Raw genomic sequence first — 13,151 nt, 5'->3', positions numbered from 1 at the left:
TCAGTTGGGGTGTGTAATCAGAAATGAAAGTTTTTTTTAAGGCAAAAATAGTACAAAAAAGTTTGCCTCAAAATGACGATATATCCGGGGTGAGGCGACGCTATAAGCGTATAAAAAACTGTAAGAATGAATCGGGCTTTTGTGAAAACGACGATGAAAGCGAATTAACTTTTTAAGCGGAGACGATATAACTGGGTTCCACAGTATTAGTTTTCGAAAAAAACCTCTCTAAGAACATCCAAAAAATAAACCTCAGCCCACCAATCAATTAATGTTTAAGATTTCCTTTTCAATTAAGGTCATACGTTCTTTCAACTTAACCTGGTCTAACCTACCTGAAGTCCTTAACCAATAAAACTATCTTATCCATTTTCTAACAAATCTTTAGAATACCATGGTTGTTTTTTTTGTTTGTAATTACGGATGTAAAAGCGTAAATTGAATCTAGAAATTGGCTTCATGGCATAGATTGATGTCTTTGCCCGTTCGTATTAACGGAAAACAAACAAGACAATGTATCAATAAATCGTAATTTTTTTCCTGTAAGCTCAATTGAATGTCTAAAAGTCTTGACTTCTTAAAACATGTCTTACTTCTTTTACAAAAAAATGAAATAAATACAAATTATTTAAGCTTTCAAAAAGACAGGGCTTATTACATGTTCCTGAGAATGCTATCCCCAATAGTGTAGCAATCCATTTTATCAGATGGCCATTTCCTTTCTTGTACAGGCACGAAGTACCTAGTTCAGACTTTGGAATGAAAGTGCTTTTTCAATTTTGCGTTTCCATGTGCTTTGCAAACATCGTACCGAATAAGCTTGGCCAAGAATGGGATATATGAAGTGCTAAACCAGTTGGTATACTTGATGGATTTAACATTTCAAAGTTGAGCAAGAAGTTAAGATCAGGATGCAAAACTGCAGTATTGGAGACACGACGGCATTGGAACAAAAAATCCGGCTCTTCCAAGCATCAAAATGCAACAAATTGCGAACAACTATGCCAAACATTAATATCGATATTCCTTGGCGAAGCATGATAACAGGAAAAAGTCAAATGTTGGGATTACTTTAAGCAAAAAATGTTTATTTCACTGAAACTTGGACAAAATAGAACGCCAGAATTAATGAAAGTGTCTCGATATGGCAAAATGTTTCAAATGAATATTTATTATTGGTGCTTTATTCTAGCTATCTCTCAAGGTGAAGAGACCTTGGCTAAATGTTAAATATTCTTATATTTGCTCTTTTGTGTGCAAAGTATTGAGATTCTAGTTGCATTTTCAGGAAAAGCTTGAGCTTTTGCCTAAAAGGCAAGCAGTAGTAATTTAAAATTAGAGAACTACTACTTTATTGCGACAAACCAAGAAGATTGGGACAATACACTATTCAAAGGAGGTGCAAAAGGTATATTTTGGAATGTACCTTAAAAAGTATCCATGAGCTTTTTCCTCAACCAGGTTTTAGTGTCAATTATAGTGAATGTCAAGGTTTATACTTTGAGCCCTCCAAAAAAATCCAGGCAAGTCAAAACAATGAAGTATTTGATTTTCTTACGGGTTCGTTCAATGTTCCATTTCTTATTCAACACCCTTCCCACTTCAGCACGTCATCAAAACAGGTTTCCTACGTTTTGGGGTTGCATTTTTCCTGACTTTTTTTAATTCTTACCTGAGTGAGAAGTTGTAAAGATCACTCTGATCAGTTTATTATCAATGGCGGAAAAGAAAGGAGCAGATCAATGACTGGAAATCTATCTGCAGAGTGTAATGGGGGGGGGGGGNGCCCCCTGACACTGTTAAATGAAGAGCCATTGTTGGGACAATGCTCGGTAGAAGAGGTCCCCTTGGTGGATTTCACTCTACCAGAATACTTTCTGGCGAAGTTTGTTGTCCTTTTCATTGGGCGGAGGGAGCTCCATCCGCTTTGGATGGGTGTAGAAAAACAAGCATCAAAACAAGAAAACATGCTCTTGAGATTCCAGACTTTATTAAGATGAAATTGCTGAACAACTAATTGTTAGATCATTGTAACACAACGAATATATTACCTGCTTTTCTAGGAAACTTTCAAATCATTCAAGGGCAAAATTCTCAGCACTTATGACATCCCCCTACCAATTGAGCAAGAAGTTTCCTATGGTTTACTTGATAGCGCATCAACATTTTCAAGATCATCATTTCCCGTCAAATTCTACTATGAAAATATTATAAAATTGGCAAATGGTTATAGACACGATATCTTTGATCAACTTAATCCTATCTTAGCTGAAGAACAAACAGTTCTTAAGCACCAAAACAGTATCATTTTCTTATTAGCACAAAAGTAACGGCTATAAGTGTTCCATGTTAAATATGAATAAAAATCGTTCAAGGTCAAGAAGGGACTGGTTAATCATTCAAATAGTGAACACTTGCACATTTTGTGTTGCAATTCAACCAACAAAAACTTGAAGTACTAAATTATTTCTTTTTTTACGAGTTTTTCACAATTCATATCATTCTTGGAACAATTTGTTTCAGAAATATAACATTTATTTTTCAACAATGAATTAGACATTGAAATGCAAATGTTTTTTGCTGCTAATGACGCAGTCCCCCTGGGGAAAACCTACCGTTGGCACGATCTATTGCTGCAATTTAGATTGATGGTTAAAATGTGTTGATATCTACACCCCACACGCCATTAAAAACTTCACACTTTTGTTGAATTTCAAAACTTCGGCAAAAACAAACCCAGGGACAAGGGGACTAAAACTTTATTTGGTCAGAATTAGCAACAGGCAAGGTTGGAAGTTATCACACACATTCTCCATGTATCAACACATGATTCATTTTGAACGTGAACTAAACCTGGTCTGGAACGTTATTGGACTATTGGGTGATAATTTAGTGGTCTGTGTAGCTGAGCAGCTACTGGAGATTACTGTATGTCCACCCGGAAAAGTGTTTTATTTTCAATGATGATTTTGGCATAGTATGCAAAAGAGGAAGAAGAGAAATGGACTTCATTGTTCGAACTAGCCTAGATTCTTGAGGGCTTGAAGGTGCTCTCCAAACGCACGTTAAGCTTCCACGGTCACTAAATCCTGGGTTGGGACAAAGCCCATGGATACTTTTGAAGACATACAGTAGCAGATACCTTTTGTACCTTCTCTGAACACTTTACAATCCCAACCGTTCTAACCTTTCCCAATACGAGAGCTCTCTCATTCCTGTGATGTTCCTAGTGAAACATCTTTGGACTTGTTCGACGTTTTGCAAACCTGCTGAACTCATTGGAGCCCAAATGGGTGAGGCATATTCAAGATGTGGCTGGACAATCGACTTGTACAGAGTTAGCATCGTGATGCTATCTCTGGACTTAAATGTGCGGTATATCCAACCACACATTTGAAAAGCTTTACCCACCCTCAAGTGGATATGCTCATCGAACTTTCCATTATCTTCGAGGACTACACCGAAATCTTTTATAAATGAGACCTGCTCAATATAGTTACCTCCATTATCTATGAGTGGAGTATTCAAAGGAGTTGAGAGGTGATTGAGAGGAATTTCATTCCTTTCAGGGCTATATCACTCTCAGTAACCCAAGAATATATTATTTCAAGGCCACTGGAATCTTGGCCATTCCTACCAGAAACTAAATTTTTATCGTCAGCATAAGAAGAGAGACTGACAGCAAAACTAAGTTTTTGAAGCGGGGCAACGAATATTATTAAAAGGAAGGGCCTTAAGACGGAGCCCTGGGGAACACCTGACTTGACATCATGTATGTCACTAAGGGATCCCTCGACCTTCACAAGTTGCTTCCTATCGTGAATGAAGCTTCTTATCCAATTGAGAACCTTGCCTCATTATTAGTGTTCTCAAACCTACGCAAATAACATTCAATTCCATCTTGGACAAGTAAAAGCTGTTGTATTGACAACATCTGTGATTGTTGTGGAAGTTAAGTCTTAGATGACTGTTCAGATACTGATCCACTGGAATCAGAGCATGTTAATAGAAAATCTGTGTCCAGCTTAACAAATTGCTTAAAATATCTTAGTATGTCATAACAAGTTGATTTGCATCCTTATTTGCAGCCTGGGCTTGTTTTTTATGCATCTTTCTTTGCATATTGAGGTCCATTTTATGCATAGTTTTGAGAACCTCACTTTCTCTCTCTAGGATCTTCATTTGGCACCTAGGTCAGTTTTGACAATCCTCCGGACCGCGGTCTCATGGACATTCATGCCTTTGGCCATTCCCAGGATGGCCCTCACGGGATTCATCTTAATGCGATTTTTCACGAGTCGATTGTTCAGCCGCATCTTGAATATGCCTCTCCCATTTGGGCTCAAATTAGTTCAGCAGGTTTGCAAAAGCTCGAGCAGGTCCAAAGATGTTTACCAGGAGCATTGAGGATATGAGAGAGCTCTTGTATTGGGAGAAGTTAGAAAGGTTGGGTTTGTACAGTATTCAGAGAAGGTACGAAAGGTATCTGATATTGTACGTTTTCAAAAGCATTCATGAGCTTTGTCCCAACCCAGGATTTAGGGTCAATTGTAGTGACCGTAGAGTCTTAATGTGCGTTTTGAGAGCACCTTCAAGCCCTGGAGAATCCAGGCTAGTTCGAACAATGAAGTCCAGTTCTCTTCTTTCTCAGGCTCCTTCATTGTTCAATTTGCTGCCCTCAAATATTCGTAGGGCTTATGTAGGCGTTGATCCAGTGGCAGGATTTAAGTCAGACTTGGACAAGTGTTTGACTAAAATTCCCGATCAACTTTATTTTCAAGGGTTAGCCACATCAGCCAACTCCAATTTGTTGGTCGATCAAATAATATATGTGAATAAAAGTTAAGTAAAATGAATAAATTTCTCGTCTTGAACTGCTGGGATTCCAATCACAGCAGAGGTAAGGAAGTCAGCAAAAAACATTTTTTTGGCAATTTTCTAACTTGACGAGCATAAGGAAAAACTTTAATTTCTAAATCAGATCAAAAAAATTGCATACCTAAAAGCATGCAAGAAGCTGCAGTTTTTAAAAAAACTCTTTCGTGACAATTAGAAGTACACTTGAATCCAAATTAGCATGTGCTCTATTTTACCACTTCTGAGTTATATGGAAATAATTGTTCCTGTTTACATAAGTTAACTCCAAAAATGACACCGGTTATATTAAAATCCCAAGTTAATAGTTTGATATATTTCAATATAATAAAAGGTATTCACTATCACAAAATTGAATATACGTTTTTTCTTTTGTGGGTAGTTTTGATGCGTCAGAAACAATTTTCAAAGAAGCTGTTCCGACGATATTTCCCATCTAATTACGTTTTTACGATTTTTGATTGCTCACTCAGCCTAATACTATTTTCTGGCCTTTTGGGCTTGTGGGATGGAACGGGTTTTGCCCCTTTCAATAGTACGGAGAGAAGTCTCGACGAAAAAAGAGCGAGGAAGTGGGTGTGTGTGCTAGTTGCTACCAAAAAGATCCGAAATATACTTTGTCAATTTTAAGTCCTCGAATTTGTCAAAGGTCCTAAAACAACGAACAAACGGTGAGGAGAAATCTTCACAACATTTTATGGTCCTTCGAGCCGGATCTTTCATCTTCGAGGGCAGTCCATTTTTCCAACCGGGACAAGAAGTACCACGACAACCAAAAACACCATCCGTGGATTCGTGAGTGAGGCAAAGAAAATGGCAACCGCGCAATTAGATTCGTTTTTTGATCCAAAAGGATGCAAATTGGACATTGCCGGGAAAAAGCGTTCTATTACGAGACAGATCGCGAGTCTTGAAAAAGATCTAACCGNTGTGTGTGCTAGTTGCTACCAAAAAGATCCGAAATATACTTTGTCAATTTTAAGTCCTCGAATTTGTCAAAGGTCCTAAAACAACGAACAAACGGCGAGGAGAAATCTTCACAACAGAAGCGTAAGTAGTATGTCTAAGGTGATGGAGGGAATAATCTAGATGGTTTCGAGTAATTTTGACTTTAAGTAAGGAATAAAATAGATGATAGCTTGCGTTTGCGATAAAGGCAATTTATATTAGATTGTCTGGGAATTTCAGTTTGAATGTAACCGTAGCTTCAATGCATGGAAACAGGACCATTTAAATTAGAAGTAACAAAATAAAGCATGTCTTGCGTTGCATTCAGGTTCTTACCAAGAGTGCTCCAAAATTTCATCAAGAATGTATTTGAAAATCAGTTTTTCATATGGTTTTTAGCAAGTAAGTTTTAAATTCATTGAGTGAACACCAAAATTGTTCGCTTTGATTCTGACTTTTGTCTCAACTCAGCTTTTAAGGTCAATTTTAGTGACCGTGGAGACTTATTGTGCGTTCACCGTATGTATCCTTGCTTTTCTTCTCACTCTGACTGCTTGATTGTGCAATTTGCTGTCCTTGTTTTTATTTGTAGGGAATATGTTTGAGCTCATCCAATTCAAGCTTTAAGTCAGACTTGGACAATATTCTGGCAAAAGTCTAGTTCAACCCCTCATTCAAGGGCTAACCAGATCCACCAACTCTAATTCGTTCCTGAATCACATATGAAAAGAGTATAAATGTCAGTAAAATCTGCAAATTCTTCTTCATCTTGGAATTCTGGGGCTTTTCCGTAAATCAATCAATTTTTTTCACTATGTTCCTTACTCCTCTTCATTTGTTTCTGCAATAAGACAAATTTGGTCAACTCATTTGGGATATGACCATTTATTTTACTTATTTATTTAACATTATTGTCATTTATACACACTCTATTATACGTTTATGAATCTATCATCATGATTATTCCATTTTTTTACATACTTTGGCATGACCCTAAATCGCAAACGCACACACTCACACACACACTCTAAAATGTCAAAAAGACAGGATTTTGAATAAAAAGAGTCAATCTGAAAGGTGGTTCTTTCTTCCATAGACTTTTAGTCAACGAGAAGATGAAATTATTTTTCTTTAGCTTTCATTCAAAATACTGTAGTAATAGTAGAACAGTTAAAGATAGTTTTATCCCTTGCAATGAATTTGTTACAGCATCTAATAAGTGGAAGGAAGACTGGGACCCCCAATCTTTTACTCAAACAGCGTCCAATCTTCCCATCAATTTTGGAAGATATTTCGAGCTCCGAAGAGATATGAACATGTTGAGCATTGCCCCGTTCATCACGATGGCTCCTCCCAAACGGGTAGAGTACGTAAACGGAATCGCTCTAAAGCTATTTGAAGCCAGTCAAGTCAAATTGACAGCCCCTAATCGCCTGTGACCGACACAACTGTACTACACGCAGATAGAAAAGACCTGCGGATTATTGCGGTCAACTTGGCAGTGACCGGCCGGGCAGGAACGTGAGCTGACTCATCGGGGGTTTGTTTGTCTCTGATTTTAATCGTCTTCATTACCCAATGGCATCCCCTAATTATAGATTCAGGCTAAAACCGTCGCGGGCAGTCATTAAATACCATTCATCCATTTGTTTTGACCACCCTCACATAACGGAGTAAGTGAATTCCTGGCACCGCTCGATAATAGGATCCTATTTCGAGCCACTAAAACCCGTGTTCCTGCTTTCATGATCTAAAGATTGAAGTCTGGATGGACGAGGCAGGGATGTTGTACAGTGCTCTTCAGTAGTTGGCTCACTTTCAAAGGGAGAGGTGACTGACTGTGTTACATGATGAAGCACTCAAAATTATTTGCCTCTCACACCTCGGTCTTTTTCTTCACGGCTTTGATCGTGACCATTGAAGGCCTAAATATCACTCGAGGACGAGACAAAGACTTCGAAGAACACACTGCCGCCTTTGAGGGCGAAATCTCCGGTGATATCGTCAAAGAAGAAGGTAAATTCTCAATCCTGGTCATGATTAAAAAAGTTCATTCTCTCCTTTGACGAAGCAAAGGCTTTGTTTCTCTGTTTGGCACTCGTGATTGAACGGGGAAATTTGGAGAAAAAAAATTCGTGGGGGTGGCCAATTAGCTTTAATGAATCCAAGTACAGAAGCATCGTCCTTGAGCACGGCCAAATAGCATTGAGTTAGTACGGTGAATGAATGATGGATGGGGAATGAGCTTGAACCTCTTTCTATTGGAAATTCACTCCGCAAACATTGAACACATACGAGAGAAGGGTTGTAACACCACCGTAACCAAGCCATTCCTTATTAAATGAAGTGGTCGGTCGCCTTTGCAAATTCCAAGGTAAGAGTCCCGAGTTGGAAAACCGATTGAGCAAATATTGGCCAAGTCAGTCTTTAGTCCGATATTTCCATCATTAATCAGCCGATGATCACTCCCAAGTACGTAATTCCTGGGATGAAAAGAGCCAACTTCTGCTCCCCGTGTCATGTGGTGGACCTACTCATGTGTGTATACGTAGGTATACAATATGCTATGGAAAAGTGTACGAGTATGCTCCACCACGAACGGCAGCGTGAAGGGGATACCCCTCCTCGATCCTCGATCCTGTTTATGTCCCTTTTCTCGTGGCCACAAAGTCAACCAAAGCGTTCTGGGAGGCCAGGAGATCTATTTGCTCCCCATGTATGAAAAAGATAGATAACACCCATCTTGAGCCCGAGACAATTCGGGCGGAGTCGTGAAAGTCATTCAGCCAACCAGTCCGCCCACCTTCTTCGCCACAGAAAGACAGCGCTTTTGAGGGAAGAACGTCTTTCTTTCGTTCTTTCCTGCTCTCACTCGTTTGTTCTGGGCTTTACTTATGCTCGGTCTTGGATAACTAGAAGACCTTGATGGTGCACAACATAGGAGGGTAGGACATAGGAAATAGTCTATCCCTCTTTGTCTTGAAAGGTTTTTATCATCCCGTTCAGAACTTAGCTTTTAAGTGAAGGTACCAAGAATACCTGAAGCTATACCGTATGAAGATATTTGACCTGTATTTAAAACCATGCATTATGAATTGGTACTTTTTATACCTTAGTATGCATGCACTGCAAATCGTAGTGTTGTAAGCTCAATACGCAGACTTTTAGAATATCGATGATTGCAAAATTCAGGTTTCTAATTCTAAAATAGCATTTAATGAAAGGATGGTATGATAGTTTTAGAAGTATGAGAGTAAGATAAACCAAAAATAAACCCAAATGTGTCTTTTTCCTTCACATTTTTCTGAAATGAGATTTTGATAATAACATTATGAGACAAGATCAAGATTTGAAAATTCATCATTTGACATTACTATTGGTATGCTTGATCATTAGTATACTTTCTATTACGATATTGATATATTGTATTAATGAATCTAACTCATCATTTCAAAAGTTGTGCTCTTTGGACAAACAGGCTCAATAGATTGTTCAATACTCTTTCACTTCTGAAGGACAAACTTTTAACCCAGTACATCTGTCCTGGACTAAGACGGCTTTGAGACATAAATCAAGCTGCATTGACATCCCTTCGTTGCCCCATACTCCTAAGGGGTCATCCCAGGCCCTTATCCTGCATAGGAGTGGAGTCCATCTCTTAATAAGAAGTCCGTGTTAAGGTACGAATATGATGGCATGAGGCTTTTAGTACATACTACTGCAGGACTACTACTGTATGTAGCACATAGGGGCCTTGCGAAGGGGAAACAGGGGAAAATTGATGTGCCACTTTTCCTCATTGACATAAAAGAATGCCTAATCCGAGAGTACTTCCAGTAATGGAACGATAGAGTGATGATGGGCGAACCGACAGCCGAGCAAACCCCCCGTGCCAATTGCCCTCAACACACAAGGAAACCATAGTACATGCAACTCATACAATAGATTGCGGAACCGTTCATGCACGCATATTTCCAATCAATTACTCCATTCAAGAAATGCTGAAGACAATTCTCAGCTAGTCTACTGACTCGAGGCTGGCTGGGGCACCCTATTGGTAGAGCATCCGCTCTCCAATTTGCGAATCCTGGTTCGATCCCAGGCTAGTCAAGTCCAAGCTTCTTTGCGGGATTTAAATTACATCATGAGTTGTTGCTTTAACAGCTTAAATGGGCGAACCTGCGGTCATTCCCGAAGGGGTGAGATAATAATTAATGTTGGCTGGGACGACGAAGCGGGAATATCCCTCCATTGGGACACCCATCATTCAGATGGCAGACCGAGGTGGAGAACTGCCATCTGCCTTCGTAATAAACAAAACAGAACAGTCTACTCTGACTCGACTGGATTTGACTTAGAATGCTAAAACTAACCGAGGCACTCAAAGTTTATTCATAGCTTTTTGTGAGAATGCTTGCTTTGACGTCCTATTAACGTCCTAGTAATGAAACGTGTAAGCATATAATTCATGAATGGTATGACTTTACATTAATTTAAAGTCATTATCCGCTCCGACTGCTTTCACCAATATACTACATCTCAAACGTAAAAAGTTCAGAGCCGTGGCAACTCTTTGCACGCATTTCTTAGATTTTACCCTCGAGAAAGAAAATCTTAAGTTAAGACTATTCTGTACGATTGCGTCATCTACGAGCGTCATGCTGTATGAGGACTTCTTTGACTTCAAGGACTCAGATATACTGCATATTGAGACCTCCAGTCTCTCGTGAAAGTGAAACTTCAGCCCGTGCGTGTTTCAATCTATCAAATGCAACTCGTGTCGCTCAACGTCTCTAACCTCGCTGAAGCCAGACGGGATCATCAAATTGGACTAGAAATACCAGCTTTCTAAAATTTGATTCCATTTGTGCGATAGCTCATATATGTAGGTAGAGAGGGGAAAGCCATCTGATCTTCGATTGAAATCCTGCGCACTTGGGGAAAATTCAAGTATGAAATGACCTTGAATTGCGAACATTCAAACTGAAAACAAAAGCCAATCAAGCAATAACAGGTTACTTTTGGGCTATAACGTTCTTTTCCTTTCGGTTCAATTGATTTGAAACCACACCTTTGAAACATCGGTCTTAGAATGTGTTACGTCATGTAAAGAATCATTGTAGCTGAATAAGTATCAATGTTGCCCAATGAAAATGGAAAGCGCACACTGGCCAAACATCCAAACGAGGAAGCTTATCAAATAGAGTACTTGGATGATGTGGTGAACCAGCTCTGGCTGAATATTCTCACGTGGCTTGGCACGATCTGTTTCAAAACAGATAATGTTACATCGAGCAAGCAGATTGGAGCCCAACATATTAACAACACTCAAACCTGTCTTGTTTACGTTGCTCAGAAATGTTCCCGAGTGGGACAGAGATGATGCTCACTTACAGAGAACTTACTGTCCATTGACGTTGGGGCCAAAGTGGCACCCAACTGATTTGGAGCATCACAGCCACTCAAGTCAGAGAGGCCACGGGGTCTCAGGGTCTGAAAGATGGGCGAGATTGGGGAAGGTGAGAGCCGTTAATGTGTGCTTGCTTTTATTTCACGCAGTGATTCCACCCAGTTGGATTAGATTGAGAATGGGTCTAATAAAGGCTCCGTGGTTGCGCTTTGTTGAGAGCCCAAGGTCGAAGAGGCATAGTCATGTGATTTGAAGGTGCCGGCCGATCTGGCTCTTTTTTTTTGGTTCTCCCTCGTCTGTCTCCACTGGATACTGCTGTGCACTAGCTGCGGCTATTTCAGAGTCATGGTCGGGTAATTCAACTTTGCTTGCCATTGTGGTGGTAGCGTGTGGTGGACTAACGTTGGCGAAGCAATATTCCCCTTGGGGTACTTGAGACTATTTTCATCGGTTACGAGCACATTTCAGGCCCAGCTCGCCGTCTCGATGATGAATCATTCCACTCGACAGACTCTAGCCACCCAACAATCCGTTGGGCCAGGTGGTATGGGACCAGCATAATATGGGTCCATTGGGACTGACATCAAGATATTCAATTCAACTTGTCCGCCCGGCATCCATCTGAAGCGTGGGACGAGCTGCTGCATCTGCATGGGGCGCCACCTCTTCCGCAAATGGAGTTGGCAATTCACTTTGGCAACGGGCTCATTTGGATCCGCCATCTTCAGGGACGCGGAGACACCCAGAAAAGGAGACAGACAAGCGTTGGCGTATTTATTCGCTGTATTCATTGCTGTTGGTTCCGTGTTGCTTGTCTAGAGCTGGAGTCTCAAGTCCTCATGAATAGTTACGAGAATGCCGGGCAAGACAAAAGTTGGATGCAATATCTTTAAAGGGGGGAATCTTGGATCGTCCCCAAGGTTAGTTGGTTGGTTGGTCATAAAGGCAATACAGACATGATTGGAGCGTGGGTCGAAGGCTCGTGTCTGGATTGGATGATTCATCTTCGATCCCATTTGAGGGTGTGTTGGTGAGAATAGATCAGGTCTGGGATCTCTGGCTAATGGTTTCTTTGGGCTCGATTCGTCGAAGCCTTAACTGGCTCGGACCCAAATCAATGCTCAGCCGAGCAATATGATTGAATATCCAACCAGCACAAAGGGGATCATCTACGTATTTGCAGGTTTATTCTGGCCCATTACTTATTTGCTTGAAGCGGCCGTTTTGCTTGCTTAGATCCATCGGTGAACAGCTCTCCCCACAAATGATATTGAAAGTAGGAGTGGATAGTCCTGAACAAATGGCGTGATCCCAACCCACACACCATACGTACATATTTCATCCTCACCCCCGGCTCAAGGTGGAAGTTAAGTTTGATAACCAGAATTTGAACGACATTGGTCGTTGGTTCCAAATGGACTAACATTTGAAGAGATGATTTTGAGGTGTCAACGTTGATAAAATTAGATGTATTTTTATACATCTACATTCACACATACAGTAAGTATACTCTGGTGGACAGGGTAGGCGTTGCTTCCCCTGAGCAAAACTGGGCAAGGCTGGGAGGGGTCAATCCAACTAAAATATGATTCCCACCTTGTGGCAATGAATACCAAAAGAACCCGATTTGCTAGTTGCCTCACCTATTGTCATCTAACTATTAGGTTTGCTCCAAGTTATGCATATAAAGCATCATATATATATGCAGTGTTGTGTCGATTATTCCCCATGCCGGCAATTGCCGACGAGCCGAGTTCCAATCTCTTTTCCCTCTTTCCTTCTAGTTGTCGAGTCCAATCCAATTGAAGTGAACGTGGCCACGTCCCGCTCGTCCAAGCCAATACTTGTCCAAGCTTCGAGCAACAACACGCCCGACTCTGACCCAAATCAGTCCTATTTCGATGACGCGATGGGTGCT

The 13,151-nt window shown here is 40.4% G+C and overlaps 1 long non-coding RNA gene across 1 annotated transcript; it reads left to right on the top strand.

The window, feature by feature from the left end:
- Positions 1 to 7,418: 7,418 nt before the first annotated feature.
- LOC131883494 (uncharacterized) lies at positions 7,419 to 13,151 on the top strand. Its single transcript, XR_009373615.1, has 3 exons — positions 7,419 to 7,496; positions 7,580 to 7,839; positions 13,018 to 13,151. It is a non-coding gene; the product is annotated as an uncharacterized LOC131883494 (long non-coding RNA).

The sequence above is a fragment of the Tigriopus californicus genome, chromosome 7, assembly GCF_007210705.1.
Source record: "Tigriopus californicus strain San Diego chromosome 7, Tcal_SD_v2.1, whole genome shotgun sequence".
In the NCBI taxonomy this organism is placed as follows: domain Eukaryota; kingdom Metazoa; phylum Arthropoda; class Copepoda; order Harpacticoida; family Harpacticidae; genus Tigriopus; species Tigriopus californicus.
This window is presented reverse-complemented; position numbering and strand designations above follow the sequence as displayed.